Here is a 19,267-nt window from a genome sequence, read left to right on the forward strand (position 1 = left end):
TGACAGACACAGAGGAATCTTCTGTAAACTTCTCACAGAAGCCACTCCTGTACCCCCCCTACTACCAAAGCTTGGCCATGTAAACTGAATATATTAATGCAGAGAAGAAAGTGCATTTTTCAGTCCCTGTTTTAAAAAACAATCACTTACTTTTAATTTCATTTTCCTCAAATTCACCAGTCTGTTTGCGAATGTCAAAGGCAGTGAAAAAAATTTCACTCCTCACATAATAGGGGTCCCTTTGAAGGAAAAATTTAAAGGTGTGTTAGATTTTGAGTGAAGGAAATCAAGAAGCTGGTATGAAGACATAAAACAGAGTTCCTCCAAAAGATCAAGCACACATCTTTTGGCTTGATATGAGAAACACTCTGTGAAGTTCTATGGCTCGTGCTCTGCCATAACTCACACCAGATGATCATGAGAGTCCCTTTTATTCCCAAACAAGTATGGATTTATTGTCACTATAATAAATCCTCTTCACACTACTTAGGCAGTGTAAAGTGCCTTTTAAGTGTGCATAAATTACATTTACTCTCTCTTAAAGAACACTTTATCCTGCCACAACTGTGTTAAAGACCTGTGATTTATGTTAAAATCAGCCCTTAAGTATTCTGGTTCTAGGTTCTTAGATTTAAGATCTAAGAGGTACAGACAATGTTCCCAGTCTCACGTCCCACACAATGCAGACCACAGAATTTAATTAAAATAATTTCTCATTCAGATTTGAATAGGTAAATCATTTATACTTCAAAGATACATCTCAAGCTAAGACTTATTGAGACCAAGTGAGTTCTTCATAGTTCCCATGGAGTTGCAGCAACAGCCTGTCTAGAAACCTGAATCTATATCTCCATCTGAATTTATCCAGTGTCCACTCATAAACAGAGAATTATATTATACATTTTCTGTTAAATGAAAGAGCTCCTTACCATCAAAAACCTCACTGCACAGGTAACTGTCAAATCCCTTCTTAAATATCCCTTTGGTAAATTAAATGGATTGTACAGATTTAAGGTCTAATATACAGTTCAGAATTCCAATGCCTTGAACAATTTGTTTAAACACTATTTGATTTTCAACGTCTGTTAATAAGACAATCACAACAGAAATGACTACTCACAATAATATTAATCTCTTCTACATAACATTACCTTCCACTTCCTGAACCTAATCTGCCCAACTTTTGAATTCCAGCACTGCTGTAATCAATATCTAACAAAATTCAAGCCTTTATGGACAGGAATGTGAAAAAAACTGCAATATTTGTTCAAAGTACCCTACTCTTTATTGTATTAGTCCAATTACAAGAACAGAAAAGATCATCCTGCAAAACATATTCCAAGTGCTTAATCCCACTCTCAAGAGACTCATCTGGTGCTCTTCCAAGAGAAGATTAAGTGGGAACTCTTTATTTTTCTTTATTTTTTAATTTATATTTTGGGTGATACAATTATAACCCCATTTATAAAATTTCTGTTGTAGAAAATCAAAAGGAAATCTATATTTAACACATTGAGCACAAACAAAATGCTTAGTAAGGATGTATGGTTTTATGTTCTGGGCAGGCGATTGGTTTTGACACCTCAGATCACAATTCAGAAATGCTGGAAAAAATATACCACTCTGTACCATTGGGAGTGTTAGAAAAGTCCTTGAAGGATTCATTTTTACTTAGTCTAAGTGAAAAAGACAAGGTGGTACCAGGTAGGGCAAATGAAACAGCCAAGGTGAAAGAAACAATTAAGCAAGTGACATTTCTTAAATCCCTCAGCAAGGCAGCAAAATTCTGCTGGCACGGCTGTTTTTTTTAAATAAGTTTGTTCTCTATTTCCATGTCCTGCCCATATCTGCAAGAACAATACCAGTATCAGTTATCTGCAGTCTGTGCTGGAGACGTCAGCCACTCCAACACATCAATGAAAGAAGAAATTCGATGAAGTGCATCTCACAAAGACCAACTGCAGTATTACAGCATAAATCTACATGTTTTTACTGGAGTGCTGGTGGCAAATCAGGCAGTAACGATCCTCAATTACAAAATGTTTTTGGGAAACACTGATTTCACATTGTTCATCACCATCTGTCAGAGCTGCAATGGATATCATCAAAAGCAGCTGCTATCTTTTCCATTTAAGGCTCAATGTATATTAAGAAGTCTAAAGATGTGCATTGTCTTGGCACCTAAAATGAAGAATTTAACTTGTGTGTTTGATATTTAAGTTTTCAAACCATTCCGTATACAGTGTTAAAGCACAAGTGCTGTCTTCTCCAAGTTACACCACCAATGAAAATTTAGATTACATGTTGCCCTGAAAACTCAGCTTCTGAGCTTGCTAACATGGTTTTCTAAGGACTTTCCCAGGACAGTAACTGTAAACATAGATATGTGTACATTCTTTCTGTTACACATCTTGTGATGGGCATCTCTCATGGCCAGTGCAGTGAGAAAGTGTTATCCTGACCATCCAATCCCTGGCCGTGGTCAAAAGCCTATAAATCCTGGGAGGAAAAATAAACTCTGCTTCTTCTTTTCACCACACCTCAACCTGTGTCCGCCTGATCTATTCATCTTCAGCGGTAACGATTACATACAGAGAGACTTAGAAAAAAGAGCATTTTCACATGAAAACATATGCCTTTATTTGCTGACACACTCTGATGATTTGGAATATTCTAAGTGTTGCTGTATTGTTCCTTAGTGCCATTTAAAGCTATCAAGCACCATCTAGATAAGGTTATATTCCTTCTACCTCTCGGTCCTCATTTTCATTACACCATCAGTGTTTGAAGGAATGCTTTATATTCCTTTAGGAATGTCTTTGCAACCAGGAGTAATTGTATTTTTTAGTTCTGATAGGAGAATCACAATGTGATTTTCCTCTTTTGCTAGAGGAAAACAAGATGGAAAGAAAAGAGTTAGTATTCATTAAGAACTACAAAGAGATGATGCAGTAGCAATTTTCCATCTAAGATTAACTCCATCCCCACAGTGTTTCTAAGCAATGTAACTGCTCCAAACTGATCCAATTCAAGTTTTGAAGCAACTTTGAACAAAAAAATGAATAAATGTTCTGCACTCATTTCAGGCAGACTTCAGTTTAGTGTCTGGGTTTTCCTGGGACTTCTTCAAGCACCTTCATGTGAGAAAAACTTCCTTAGATACCACTGTGATGCTATCTAAGCCTAGTATTTTTCTAGATACTGAGAAAAATTGTCAAAAAACAAGGACAAGGCCCAGGGACAATGTCTATATTTTGGCTGAAATAAAACTATGAAGGAAAAAACAATTAGAAAGATAAAGCTACTGAGGAAAAGCAAAAACTTTATGTGGATTGCTATGAAGGCTGAATTGCCCCAGCTTTCTTTGTTATTTACTCCTCATTATTTATTTGAAGATTATTTTAAACTAAACTATTTTTAGCAGTATGCTAGACTTCTCTAGAGCACGAACCCTGCTGAGACATATTGCTCACTGGCTTCAGACGTTCTGCTGCACACCAGGCACAGCAATATCCTGCATGTTTTCATTGCTGGAAGATTGTGCTTTGACCAGGCATTGTTAATTAAAAGATGGTCTTTGAACACCATAAGGATATTGGAAAGTCATAGACAAAGTGGGGAACATAAAAAAAGATTTTTTCATTTCTTTCTCCAGGAAAATTGAATTTGTAGCAGCAAATCCATGGGGGAATCCTGTTACAGACCATTATTTCTAAATGCTGCAGTTTCTCCAGTTTGTACTATCCAGACAGCACAGTCTAATTGAAATTCATTCTTAAGGAACAGGATAATTTTATTCTCTTTGATAGTTTATGTCAGTCACAGAGAACACTACAATAACCCAGGTTAGACTGGTGTAGGCATTTGGAAGATAAGAAAACAACCTGATCCACAGCTACAGGTGGCTGTTTATTTTTTAGTCTAAGTTTTACACTGAAGAAAAAATTATTGTTGTGCACAGAAAAGGCAAATAATTCTCCCTGACTCTCGTGCAACTCAACATTTGTATTTCTGGATACACTAAAGTGACCACTGAACTGGGGACCAAGGAAGAATAAACATGGAAAAAAAAGGGATGCAAACAAGTATGCAGTTATTATTACTTTTTACTTTTTAGGGCTATGTTCTTACAGCCTTTCATAGATGCCAGGCTAATGATTTGCAAATCTGATTAGATATGGAAGATAACTTATCTATCTTTAAATCACTGTACAGAAAAAGCAGTTTAATGTGATTTGGGTCTTCTAAGCAAATGGGAAATCCTAATACAGCAGTAGATTCTCACAGGCAGTCTCTAATTTTGCAATGCTTGCGATGACCATTTATTCTGTGGGCCAGAATGCATCCAGCATTCTCTCACTTACTTCTCACATTGCACTACAGAAGCAGCGACAGCACTCCATCTGCCATATCTGAGATGCTTTCAATGAGACAAGAGCACACAGAATAACCAAGGGGAAACATTCAAGGGATGCAAGTCCCAAATGTTAACTATTAAAATAAAATCATAGAAATTTACACTATCACACATTTGAAACACTCTATTAAACTATTTTCTCTTCCTATTCATCTAGTTAGTCGATTTTTCCAGAGTTCCTGTGACAGAAATAGCCTCAGAAAGGCTTTGCATTCCAGAGTCAGATAAATGGAGAAAAAATCTGTAGGCAGCATGTAGAGTCAAGGCAGATGGACATTAGAACTGAATACAGGGAAGCAAGCCTCTTTGCTTTCTGCAGTATGTCTTTTTTGCCAGCTTCATGATGGTATCAACAATACACTGAAAAAAAAGATTCAGATTGCGCAGAGAAGACAGAGGATTTGATTACAGATTGTCTGCAAAGGTAGCTGGAAACACAAAGCAAATTGTTTTATTCTTTCACTCCCAAATTGCTGAGCAGGTATGCTATCAAGTCTCTTTTTCACTAGTTTCAACTTATACAGTAAGAGACGTGATTATTATGGACGAGGATGGTTATGATGATGGTGATAATAATAATAGTAACAACAATAATAATGATAGTAATAATAATAGTGACTTAATGGTAGAAGAAAAAACAGATGAGAAAAGTACAAGTTGGAATTTTAGCTCATCACTTGCCTGAAGGCCCTCATCTACCCACTGAACTGTAAGCCCCCATAATTTATAGCCTTATATTAATAGCACAGCAAGGGCATAAAAATGTAAAAATCCTTTCAAACTTTTAAGTATTTTGATAAAATTCTGAAATGAAATGACAAGGAAAATTCTGTTAGAATCCAAATGTCTTTTCTGTGAGTATAAACACATGTTAAAATACAGACAAGAACACAGTAATTTTCATTAACACCTCCAAAGCATAAGGCCTGGTTTCTCTTTAGCCAATTTTTTCCAAACCTTTTCAGTTATTCAAACATCTCAAGAGTTATGCTGTTTTTCTTTCAAAACCTGCCTTGTACATACCTATCAACACATATCCAGTTAAATTCTAGACTGATTTATTGCAGTGAAAATATTGTGCATATTGTATAAAACTAATAAAGCCAAACAGGAAATCAAATGATACCAAGGGTTTTAATAAAGCTGAACATTAAGTTGAAAATATTCATACCCTAACAGCAGGTGCTGAGGGCTGAGCATGTATTTGGAAATTTCTGGGAACATTTATTATCAGGGAGTGCCACTCAGATTTCTGTCAATTTGTTGATATGTCCCACTTGCACTTTCCAAAAAAAACACCACTTTTGGAGGATGGCTTCTAAACCTTCCCTCATCACTTTGCTCTCTGTGTGCTTGCTGTCCTCAAGAACAGTTATCCACCAAGCAGCAGGAGCTGAGGTCTGCAGGACTTAACAGTGATGGCCATTCATTTAAACGAAGGGATGGCCCCCAAGGTTGTATTCACTGAGAGTGGAATAACAGCACAAGCTCTTTATATTGGGCTCTTGCATTCACAAATATTGCTCCTGTCGCTGTCCATCTCACAGACAATGCCATTTCCACCTTCCACCTGAGCTTCTGAGCTCATCTGCTGTATCCAGAACTTCATGTGGATGAGGACAAAAGCAGTTGTAGCAGGGGAGACTATCAGGATCTCATGGCCCTTGTCTTCTTCCCTAAGGAAAAGACAGTCAGAGGAGCAGCATCTGCTCCTCCAGAGTACCTCTGTGGAGCATTAACCTGGGTGCAGAACTGAGGCTGCAATTCCTTCCAGCTCTGTGTACCATGACCCATGTGCCATGTCTGGGACAGCAAACTTGGTTAACTTTAGTATATATTAAAGCATTACAGCGGGCATAGAGTAGATGAAGGATCCCCCACAAAAAATTCCTTGTATTCTGATTAACTCCTGTTACGTGGTACCACTCACTAAGGTAGACATAGACTAACTTAAGGAGCTAATTATTTCCCCTCAGAGGAGAGAGGCAAAGCACTGGAAAATTATGGCTGTCTGAGCATCAGACTAACCTCTGTGGAGGCCATGGCATCCACTGAGATCCTAAAACAGATATTAGTCTGGTCTACGTTAGGTGCTACAAAACTAGGGTTTGCTGGGAAAATTCACAAAGAGGATTGAGAGTGAATTGAGACAATATTAAGGTGCTCATCTTGGAGGGTGATGGGGTACAAGACACTTATAATTTATTTTTTTTAAAACCAGAGTCTGTCCTTCTTGAGATGCAATGAAGATGTGTTTGTCAGTTTTTCAGGTCAGCAGTCACAAGGTGGTAAAAGCAGATTAATTCTTCTTACAACAGTAATGGACATTTTAAGAGATCCCCAGCAGTCTATTTTCTGATTAACAATGTAGCCAACACAAGGGATATAGATTATTGTGACTTTGAAGTCACAAGTGGCTGCAGCTGAGACTTTGCTATAAGCACTGAAAATGAAAAATGTGACTTTTTTAAAAAAATAAAATTTTCATTAAATATCTAAGCTAGGAATGAGACTTTTTCATCCTGTGTGGCTGAACCCCTGAGAGTTTTTGCATCTCACCACTCTTATCCCCTTACGTGTAACCCCTGCCAAGGAGTCTCTGTCTCTGTCATGGTTCCTGCTCTTTACTCTGCCCCCAAATCTGGCAGTATGTTCCCCAAGTAAGCAATATAGGAAGAAACAGCTTTCCTTTTTTTTGGATGCAAGTTTCCTGTGTGTTTATTGTGCTGCCTGATCTTCTGCTGGAGCTGGGATACTGCTAATAGTGAGGAAGTTTTATTTATCTCAGATCACGAATCTTAGCAATAACCGATTTATTCTGCATGTGTTTGGAGACCACTGGCTCTCTAAACCACAAGTCAGTACAGAATTGAGTGCAGCTGTCAAGAAACTCTTGGGGGTTTCCAAATTATTGCATGGAGGATTAGGTGGTTTCAATCCTGTGCTCACTGCAACTGAGTTGGCAAAATCCTCTCTAAACCCCAAATTTTGAAGAAAGACTGTAAGCTGTGGGTTTTTTTTGCCAGATGATGCAACCTTACCTTATAAGTAAAATTCTGGCAGATGGAGCATTAGAACTCCATAGTCTGGGAATTAGGTGGGCTCAAAGATTATTAAATGACAATATTATGGAATATATAGAGCAGAGTGCACAGATAAGGACATACCATAGACATTAGAGAGGCTAACAAATTCACCTTTTCCATCCCAAACCAGAACTTATCTACACCTTAGTTAATACTGGTGGGAGATGTTTACTCAACTTACTCTTTAAAAACTTGATTGGTGGATTCAAGTAACTGTCAACAAATCCAGTTATGGAGAGAAGCATGCATTTGCACTGATACCCAAATCTCATCTAGGCAAAAGGTAATCCATAGATATCCTTTCTTTGAACAGTGTAAATGAGTTACTGAATTCATTAAGGCATCAGCAAGGAAACTAAAATATTTTAAAGGATAGATTTTAAAGGGGACTATCCAGCACAAATCACTGCTTACCCCAGCAGAATGTCTTTTAGGGGAATGAGAAGCAACAGAGAAATTTCTCTCCCCTTGTTCGAAGTGACTGATGAACAATCCTACCTTACAACTGTCTCATGCAGGAAAGATTTTGCAAATATAAAAGTTGCCTTTATATTTTTAAGAAGCCCATATTGCCATGCATTGGCATTGAAGTTTTGAGAATTGGGGTTTGGAAAATTTTTCTAATCTTCTGGAGAGGCTTTTTAGCTGCTTTTAACTTTCATGGATATTGTTACTGTTCTAATAATTCACTCATAAATGCTTAGAAGAGGAGAAAATCTTCTTTTGAGAACACTCTGACTAATAGTTTGAAATTCAATATAATTTTTAATTAGGACTGTGGGCACTAGGGCAGCTTAAACAAACTTGAGAGTTAGAATAAAGTCCAGAGGGCTTTGCTAAAATATCCTGGAAAATCTTAAACATTAGAAATCATCACCGGTGTTTAAAAGTTGTTCCACATGAAAATGTCTTTGACAATAAATGATAAGAAAGACTGAATCTCACGTATAACTCAAAAGTTCTGCAATCAGAAAGTAACATATTCTGTTACTGGAAGATAAATGAATTAATTTATGCACTATTTATGGTAATTAGAATATTTCTCACTTTTGCTTACTGGATGTTATAAAAACACTTACCTGAACAAGTACAAATTACTATCAGTGATTCCTAAAGACATAGAAATTATCATATAAAATAAAATCTGATGTCTTCTGAGACCAGTATTTTGGAACACCTGGGATCAGTACCAGAGGCATACCGTTGATAGGTGTAGATGTAACTAGAACATTTATGATTCAAAAAAGTGTATAAAGGTGTTTCATTTCTTCAGATTGCATTTAGTTACCACAGTGCCACCATCAGTTCCACCTGTTTCTATATAGGTTAACTATTGGCATAACAGATTTTCACAGGTGGAATTGAATTTCATTATTGATATAACTGAGAGCAGAATATGACCTGTCAATATTCATAAATCAAAACTCCTTTTATATAAAAGCTGCTCAGCACAAATAAAGAGACAAGACTGTGTGGAAACCAATCTATTACCTATGTAGAAATCACTAACTGACCTCAAAGAGTCACAATAAAGCCAATGTGATTTACTGTATCAGGATGATTCCACATTGTCAGCACCCTGAGGTCTAAATGCTGCCAGGCTCAGCTTTTCTGTTCCTCACCCCCAGGTTTCATTTTGCAACCAGTCTTCCCTTAAGTGTTGTCTCAGAAATTCACAAGAGAGTTCTGTGTTGGCAGTGCTGAAGTTGAGAAGGGACAAGGTTTGACCTTCACACCAAGAATCACAGATATGTTTTTAGCTTTTCTAAAATAATTTTTTTCTAGAGTGTAATCCTTACTGCGGCATCCAGAGGAAATTTCAAGCTTTAGAAATGTGTTGAAAATATTTCTCACTGCTTATTTAATTCCTGGATTTTGTTAGATTGCCATTCTTGTAAAATACATAGAGTGAATGCCTAGGGTAACACAATATATCCACCTTTTGATTCACCTGAATCTTTACCTTCAGTTTAAAAATATTCAGAAGAGCAGGTAGAAAAAAAAACTGCTCATCACAGAAACTTTTCTAAGGCCTTTTGTGAAGTACAACAAAATGTTCCAGTTTTCATCAGCGTTATCTTGCAGCCAAATAATGAAAAAAATCTATGAGTGTTCTTGGTCAATTCAAGCATTTGAATAAATTACAATGATTATTAACACATTACTTCAAATGTGCCTTTGTGAAATGTGGTTTCTAGTATCTGTAATGAACAAGCAGGATGATGACACCCCCTTTTACTGCCCAAAGAAGAGGAAAAAATTGTGTGACAATTGATTAGTTCCATTGCATTTCTCTTATTATGAAGTGTTTTGACCAACATATAATTCAATTAAATTGTTTGTACTGAGATCTACTGCCTGAAAGCTACAAGGATATGTAAATGCTTTTGAAGTTTAATTAAAATGGGATTTAATTTAGCATTTTCAGTTTCCTCTTAAGAAGTATGGGAAGCCACAAAAACAGATGAACTTGAAAAAAAAAAATTGTAGTAAATTAATTTGGTAGTCATACTAAAATAACTAACATTCAAGATCTACCTAGAAATAAATTGCGTCTTTATTGCTTTTCAAATGATACCATCAACTTTGCATGTAGATTAAAATATATATGCTATGAAAGCATTTATCTAAAGGGGAAATCAATCTATTTCAAATTAATATTCTCTGACTGAAACACACAACCATATTACTCCTTCAGACTGCTGTGAATTTAGATATCTGTTGAACTATAACATTAAGTTATCTTTATAAACCTCCATTTGCCACAGGAAATATTTTAGGCCAGAACTAGATCTAAAGTTGTTTTGGAAGAAGGGAATGTATTTTATATTTTCAGTGTGTATATAGTTAGATCATATTGGAAGAAGTTAGAACCCATCCCAGACATCCCAGAACCCAACCCATCACAACAGTGTATTATGGATAGAAAACACAGTCATTGTAGAAGGTTTTACCAAAAGAATTTAGGAGAAGGTAACTTTTTTTTAATCTGCCTATTGAAGGATTCCCTCATGTCCTGGGTTGATTATGATGTTAAATTGTATCCCCATTCGTCCACCTAACCCAGACACAGGTTTTGTATTCTTAAAATTCCATCTCAGAGTAAAAGTGAGTGGAAAAGAAGCACCGAGTCTGTTATCAGAGACTGTACTTGCTCCCCCCGCATCGGGAGTTTTGACTACAGCACAGACAGACAACAAGACACAGATCGCCTTGGCTTTCCAACTAGCCGGAGCAGAGAGGTCTTCCTGGACTGTTTTCTTTCCCTTTTCTGAAACGAATCGAACCTGCTCTGGACTGGGGACTCGGGGGAGCACCGGGAGCTTGCACCCGTGGACTACCGGGAGCCCAGCCTGGGCAGCGGCATTTTCCAGCGCCAGAGGGACTGATAACAGAGCGAACACCCACAGGAAAGAGACCCTCTGAAGTTTGTCATCTCTTCTGAACGGCGAGAGGCTTTGTAATTCGATATCATTCATTTTTGTGCTGGGTAGTGCTGTGCCTGTGAAGTAAACAGGTTTTTTCCACTTCTCTCAGAGAAATCTCTTCCCGAACCGGTTGGGGGGTGGGAGAAAAGGGCCACGTGGGTTTGCTTCCCGGGGTGGGGGGGGCCCATTGGAGGTTTTCTCCCAAATTTGCCCTAAACCAGGACAGCTCAGGAAAAAAAAAAATCATAATTGACACAAGGAGTTGGTTTCTATGACTCTTGTGGGACCCTTACAACTCAGCATATTCTGTGATTCTGTAATGTTCAGAAATGAAAAGAACAATCTCTTGAATGAGTTTGACAGAACAGCATAGACTAGAAAATGGGGTGGGAATTAATCACATTTGAAAGACAGTGGAGATACATTTAGAGCATTACAGCCGGTCTATTAGGAATTATATGTCTAACTCACTTCAGAAATTACATGCTGCTTCTATTTTATTTTAGTAAGTAATACATTGCAGCTTTTTGGTATTCCTGTGATTTCTGACACCCATCTTTGTTATTTACAGCAGATAAGTAGGTAAGACTCAAGTCCTTTGGAACACAAACTATGAATCTGTTTGCTTCTGTGACATATTTTCCAGAATTTGATCTATTTTCTGCTGTATTTGGAATTTTAAAAAGAACCAACCCCCCCAGGAATGGATGGTAACTGATCTAATATTTTCTTCTTAGGAATTAAAATATATGCACAAAAGGATTAGAGCAAATCTGAGTAAAAAAAATCTTTCACTTAAAATTGTTTATACTTGTTTAAATTATGTTGGGCAAGCAAGCATCTTATTTCAAGAGTCTATTCCAATGTATTGTTCTGATGTGCCACAGCACTAAAATAAACCTGGTGTACAGAGAGTGATTTCCTCAGACAAATCTTAGCTAGGTGGTGCTGGATTCAGATGTTGTTGCAAGAAAATTTTAGGCATGACTATCCCACTTTTTTGGACCTAAAACTGCTGATAAGCAGCCCACTCTTCGCATACTGCTATAAAATTATACCAACAATTAGAGACTATTTTGAAACAAGGAAAAAATCTAAAAATATATGTGCATCCCTTGATGACAGACAGCCATGGCTATCTCATCCTTGCCCTACACGAAGCCCAAAGCCATGGAAGCCAATAACAGGTTAGTTAGGCTAGATCTGATCTGTGACAAGGCTAGATCTGATCTGTGAATGGAAGTCATCTACAAAGGTACCTTTAATTTCTCTCTTTGAACTTCCAGAGTCTTAAGGCAGTCTAACGCTGCTTTGTAGGGGAAGGAACTCACATTTGCAAATGCTGGACTCAGATGTGCAGAAAAAGTACCTCAACTTCCAGTTAAGTACATTCATAGAAGTGACTTAAAATGTTAAAACAAAGGATTTGTTTTGCTAGAGGTGTAATAGAAATGGTACAAAGCATTTCCAATGAAGACTGATGAAAAGAGGAGGAAGACAAGGAGGGAATGTCACCCTCTATGCCAGTGACCAGCATGGAGCTTCACCTGGAGTTGGAGGAAGAGCTGATAAAGAGTTTACGGGTCAGGATTAATGGGAGGGAGTGCAGGGACAGGTAATATTTTAGTGAGGGTAATGGCATCTCTGCCATGGCAAGTGGGTTGAAAAAAGATCTTTAAGGTCCCCTTGAACAAAAACATTCTATGACTCTATGACCTAATTCAAAGAAGGAAACTAATATTATTCTTGAAGCCTCTCTTGGTTCATGGACCAGCTTTAGTTGAGCAGAGTCATGGTTAGACTTCTAATGCTCAGATTTCTGCTCTGAAACAGACTCTGCTCATATTCCTTTTCAGTAAGAATAAAACTCAGCTGTCAGCCTGGAACAAAAAGATAAGAACTTTCCATTTTTCTCAGCTTTTTGACAAAACACTGATCTAGTTTTATGCTGACCATTTGGCATTTCTGATATACAGCTTAAGGAATCTCTTTCTCAGACTTTTGAGCAGTGCTAGCAAACACCAATAGCTGAGGCATACTTAAAAGTGGCTTACAGATATTCAGGAACTTTAGGGGATTTATTTTTAATATCAAGAGAAGAATAAAGGTGGTTTTTTTCTGACACAAAAAAACTCAAAAGAGTCCCTGCTCCATTCACCTCCTAATTGTCAATTGTCATTGTTTGTTTTGTTTGTATCATAATTGCATCCAAGGACCACAATCAGGCCAGCACTCTTGTTGTGTCATGAACAACGTTAACTGTGAATCTACATTGCTGTTGCCAATCACTTATTACCATCCAAGAAAGCAAATCCTTATGGAAATAAAGAACAAGAATGAAGGAAAGGAAAAAATCATTAGGTTTTCTGTCCACATAAGCAGGACAGCATAGCCTAGGAGAGTAAGATTCCATTCAAAATTAACACATCTAATTCCACATCTTGGTGCGTACAGACACATTAGGGAGCTGAATTCCCACTTTAGTGAATGAAGATCCACCCAGCAGAAAAGTGCTTCTACTAGAACCAGAGCAAATGGCTGGCCAGCTTGAAAGATCCCTAAATATACCTAGGATGCAGTGGTGAGTTTCACAGAGTAAACACAGGTAAATTATAGAATCAAAGAATATCCTGAGTTGAAAGGGACCCTCAAGGATCATCGAGTCCAATTTCTGGCTCTGCACATGACAACCCCAAAAATTACACCATGTATCTGAAAGCATTATCCAAACACTTGAACTTCAAATTCAGGCAATATGGAACTCACCTCTTTCTAATTGCCTGGCCTGGGAATATCAAACTGGCACATTTCCCAAACAATTTACCTGCCTCTGTCAGAAACTTACCCTGAAATGGAAGTAATAAAACAGCATTTATTTTATTTAGGTGACAGCTTACTTTTTCATTTTGTAAATAACTTCTTCAAAATCTCCTGCTCTATCTTTTTTCCATACACATTTCATCATGTATTTACCACCCATTTCTGATGGCATTTGTATTCATTTTTTTCCCCACATCTTTTGTGCTCTTTAATCTTTACTTTATTTGACTTCCTGTACCATTCTTCTCTTAAAAATCCTTTTCAATTTGTTTCTGTAATCACTGCCTCTCACATATACCTTCTGAGTGTCCCAAAATACTTTTCATTGCTCACGCCTTTCCCAAGGGCCTTCCCCTCCTCCTGCACTTCCCTCATTTATGCAGGGAAACAGTGCTCAGACTAACATCCAGGAGATCTCCTCCTCCAGCAATTTGGTGGGTCGGCTACCCTCTTCTCTGAATCAGAATCAGATAAGAAGCTCTCCTCCCAAGGGACTGCTTAAGTAGTGAACAATACCAGCAGAAATGAATTTACAGTACATTTTCTACTTTGACTAACACCCACCTGTGTCAGATACTTATCTTTGGAGAGGATGAATCATCCCCCAAAGAGTCTCTTTGCTCTCTGCTGTCTGTAGGTGGGAAACCAGATGATTAGCTTAGAACAGCTGTCTCACAGAAGAAAAGGGAAAAAATCAGCAGGCAAAGCCCAATCAATGCCAGAGGTCAGAAGTTCCTTGCCCAATTTCTCCACTCCCAATTTTGCTCTTAGAACAGGCAACTCCAGTGAAACAATTTGTCTCACCTATCATAACCACTATCTGAGGACGAGTGGAATTGCCTTCTGAAGCAGTTTTGTAGTTGACTACAGAGGGATGGTAAGGTGCTAAGCTTAGGTCCCTAAGACTAACTTTTAAACAGGGTATAAATGTTAAAGCAGGTATGATACCGCACAGTTTATGTGAGGGTGAAAATACAAATAAGTAGCAATTTGGCATTTATTGCACACCAGAGGCCCTAGTAAATTTGGGTACTGGAAGTTCTCCTAAAGGTGACAGCACAGTGACTACATTTTGGGACTAGCATCTGGCTTCAATCTTCATCACAGACAACTCCAAAATCAAGATGATTGCTTCTGAGCTCTCAATCTGTTTGCTACTGCTTGCATTACTTATGTTCAAGATCCAGAGCTATTAAAATTCAGACAATGATGACAAACATATAACCCATTAGTGAAGTTTATTACTTTTTTCTAGTACATGATATTAAAGATAAGAATTATTTATGACCAGCATGCATGTAAATCAGTAAGGAAGCATTTGATTCCCTCATGAGTGACTGATGTGACAAAGATGCACTTTGAAATATGTTTGAAATGTTACTGCATGTTTTCACCACATTCAAAATAAGAGGTTAATTGCAGGCAGTCTGGAAAATAATGAGATAGCATCACCATTTACAAACAGTGACAGCTGTAATATGGTAAATAAGTTTGACAACTGAATGAATAATATGCTATTTCACTCTGAACCCTGTACAAGGTCTTTTTGTTACAGCTTATGATCATTTTTCACTCTCTATAAGAGAATATGGTATCTGCATCCAAAGGAAGCATTACAATATATAACAAAAGCAGATATCAGTAATAGAACATCAAAAAGAAGACTCCTGCTTTCTTTGAACAAGAAAATATGTCTGGGACTTGGGAAAAACTGCACATGTAAATGCCATCACTATCTCAAAAGCAATTATTTACTCTGCTACATTTGTCTGCTACTCTGGTACGGAGAAGTCTGTAGATCCAGCTTCAAGCACCAAAACTTCTCCTGATACTAGTGGTTGAATTTTCTGTATTTTTTTATTACTAGTTTATAGACAAAGTTCTCCCATCATTTTAATCAGAGACATTCTCCTCAAATATGCAAGTTTATGCTTTTAATTCACTATGATAGACATCTAAACCCCAAGAATTTTCTATTTTCACTGGGGAGGAAAGACACAAAATGGTTGGTTACACTTAACTTATCATGTGTGTAATATGAATGTTTACATCGTCCTAGTAATAGCATGAACAACCAAAGTGTGTCTGATTTAAAACTCTGTTCCAGATGGTTTTCAAATTGGACATATTATGAAGAAAATTAAAAGTGAAAAAAGAGAATTGGTCTATCATGCATTTGAATAAGGAAAAACCCTCAAAAAGAGAATCTGTTACCAGAGACAGTTTTTACTATCTGCATGACCTTGATTAATGAGCACAGAATGATATGTATCATGTGAGCTGTCAAAACAGGAGACAGATATCTAGTAAGTGTTCAATGTTGCTAAAATTTTGGCAAAGACAACCACTTTAAAACTGTTCAGAGGATGAGACTGTGAGAGAAATTCTAACAGCAAAAAAAGGCAAAATATTTCTTATTCAAGCACATAAAGAGCTTGGCTTGCACATGACCCATAATAAACACAACACGACTCTTCGATGAATATCTCTTGGCACTGCAATAGCACTGAGCTTTCTTAACAACCCTTGTGGGCTTTCAAAACCAAAAATGCTTAGTAGCAATATAGTCATTGTCATATAAAGGGATAAAAGCCCCCAGAAGGGATTGAAGGCATATTTTCTCTTATTCTGCATAGGACAGGTGAGGCAAAGAGGAATTAAATTATTCAAGCAAGGCAGCGAGTGTTGTAAATATAACCCATGAATGGAAGCTTGATCTTTTCACAACTCTGACCAGATCCAGGAGAATAAAGTCCCTGCAGGACTTCAGAACAGTTAGCCACATTTCACTGATGGATAAGGAAGCAGCATTCAGCTGGAGGATGAGTGCTTCAGCAGAAAAGCAAACCTACAGCTCTGAGGTAGGTATCTCAGCAGACTAAATCTAACCCATGGTATCTTAATGAAAAGACTGATGAAATCCTCTGTTGCTAGATGTGGTCAGGAGGGTTGTGATTGTCTTGATCGATAGGAAGAGGATCTAGGCCATCTTGTCAAGTTATCTTTTCTCGTGGCAGGACATGCTGTAGTAGACAAATTCTCCCTTTACCTCCTGCAGAGAAGTATGCCTGTGTCCCACACCACTGGGGACATCTGTCCCTGAGTCAGTGAGTCTTGCACTCACCTGATAGCTGCTCTGGGCACCTTTCCTCATATTCTGCAGAATAATATATCCTGCAGCATGGCTCAACATATTTCTTGAAATATGGATATGTTATGACTTTCTCACCCATTATAATATACACAAAAGTAATCAAGCAAATCTCTGAAGTTTGGGCTTCCAGTAATGGGTCTATGTTGATTAGCTTTCATTAAATTATATATTTTTGAGCTATCCTGTCTAAAAGAAGACTGAAATCAGAGTTTTAGTATTATTTTCAGTAACAATTTGGGCTTTTGTTCTTTTCTTCTTGTCTTACACTTGGGAAACTTCATTTGCAGTCTTCCGTGTTGTATTGTCCTTCATGCTTAATGAGCTACCAAAATCGTCCTCACTGGTACTTAAATTCCCTCAATGCTACTGTCAATGAAGCCACTGATGTAGCCAGCCTTGCAAAAATGTATTATTCTCTGATTGTGATGTCTTTGGACTTCAGCGTTTATTCAATGGTAAATTACAACACTGTTTTGCTACAAATTAGAGAATCCAAATTTATGTTGCAATAGAGTAGCTTGTTTGTGTTTTGTTATCCTCACTTATCAAGTAAAGGAACAGAGCAGTACTCCCAACTTAGGAAACTGAGTCATGAATTACAAGACAGAAACTGCAAGAAAACCCATTTCACTATATGAACAGGCTGAGCCTACAGGATTTGTTTTCCTTTGACAACTTTGTGTCTGCCCTACTTCTGGTTGCTAGAAATGCTTTTCATTTCATGGTGTCCCATGCTCCTTCCTCTCTTTTGACTGTCAAAAAATAAGCATAACAAGATTACTTTGAAAAATCACTATGGAGGACATATGTTAGTCTGAAAAGTGAACTTTGCCTACCACCACCTCTACCAGACTGGGAGGAGTGGAAAAACAAGAGCACTGGAAATGAAACAGGTAACTGAGCTCCAGACACGGGTGCTGAGGCATTGCACATAGAGATTCACTGTGCCCCAATTTGATTTCTGTGCTTGTGGATATTTTACCCCAATACCCACTCCCCAGAGCTTATTGGCAGGGCTGTGCTAACACTGCTTTGGGACAAAGCTCATCCCATGGTATTGGAAGAGTTCAAGGCTTGACAGCTCAAACCAGGGAGGTCTCAGCAGGATGTTTAAAAAGATGTTTACTTTTAATTTGTATGGATGTGGTACTAATTCTAAGATCAATTTCTCTTTAAAGTAAGCAGACTAGTACCTCTTATCTCAAGGACTCTGTGGAGGTAAAAATGATTTATAAGTTTTACATAGCAATTTTTTTTTCTTCTCTCTGCTATAGTTTCCTCCTATTTTCTGTCATCTATCTTTTTATTCAACTAAATGGCATGTAATTATTTGCACTTACTACCTGGACAAAGAATGAGTTCTCTGTACAAAGAAAAAGCTTATAATGTTTCCCTTGAACAGCACTAGCTTTTTATCATGCCAAAGTGGATACAAAAAGTTTCTCTGGTCAATTACTCACTCACCATCAGCAACCACTACGATTGTGCTCTTTCAGAAATGCATGAAGCTAACATCTTCTGGGTAATAGAAAATGGATTTCCTTGTTCTGAAAAATGACCATAATGAATTTGAAATCTTAGTAGAATGGATAGCCTGTGGACAGCACTTTCAACTAACCACTGGAAGAAGTGTTATAAAAACAATAATAATCAGAATCATTTCTACAGGAACTAACCAAACCTGTCACTTAAGGGCATATGTGCCAGGATACCAGATGCACAGGATAATAAATTGCTTTTCCAGATTGTGCCTTTATACACCACCAAAAGTCTTTTAACGATCTCTCTAGTGAACCACCTTTTCTCAGTATTTATTTCCAACTGATTTTTCTGATTTGCATTTGTTAGGACACCTTGGAGGACACAGTGTATCAGGGTGATTCTAGGGATCTACCATCTCACAACAATATGCTGCTCAGAGTTCCCAGGCCATATATGCTGATCACAATTATTAGTGAGTGCCAAAGACAGAGCTTCCATTAGGACACATCAGTGGTATCCTTTGCATCTGCTCCCTGTTTCTCGAATTTTCCCTAAAGAATGCAAAAGGAAAAAAAAAATTTTGCTTTGCATTTTGTGTCTGCCCTACTTCTGGTTGCTAGAAATGCTTTTCATTTCATGGTGTCCCATGCTCCTTCCTCTCTTCTGACTGTCAAAAAATAAGCATAACAAGATTACTTTGAAAAATCACTATGGAGGACATATGTTAGTCTGAAATGTGAACTTTGCCTACCACCACCTCTACCAGACTGGGAGGAGTGGAAAAACAAGAGCACTGGAAATGAAACAGGAGAACAGAGAATTCATTCTTTGTCCAGGTAGTAAGTGCAAATAATTACATGCCATTTAGTTGAATAAAAAG

The sequence above is a fragment of the Pseudopodoces humilis genome, chromosome 3, assembly GCF_049639895.1.
Source record: "Pseudopodoces humilis isolate 2021_Gansu_Grassland_sample_001 chromosome 3, ASM4963989v1, whole genome shotgun sequence".
NCBI lineage: Eukaryota > Metazoa > Chordata > Aves > Passeriformes > Paridae > Pseudopodoces > Pseudopodoces humilis.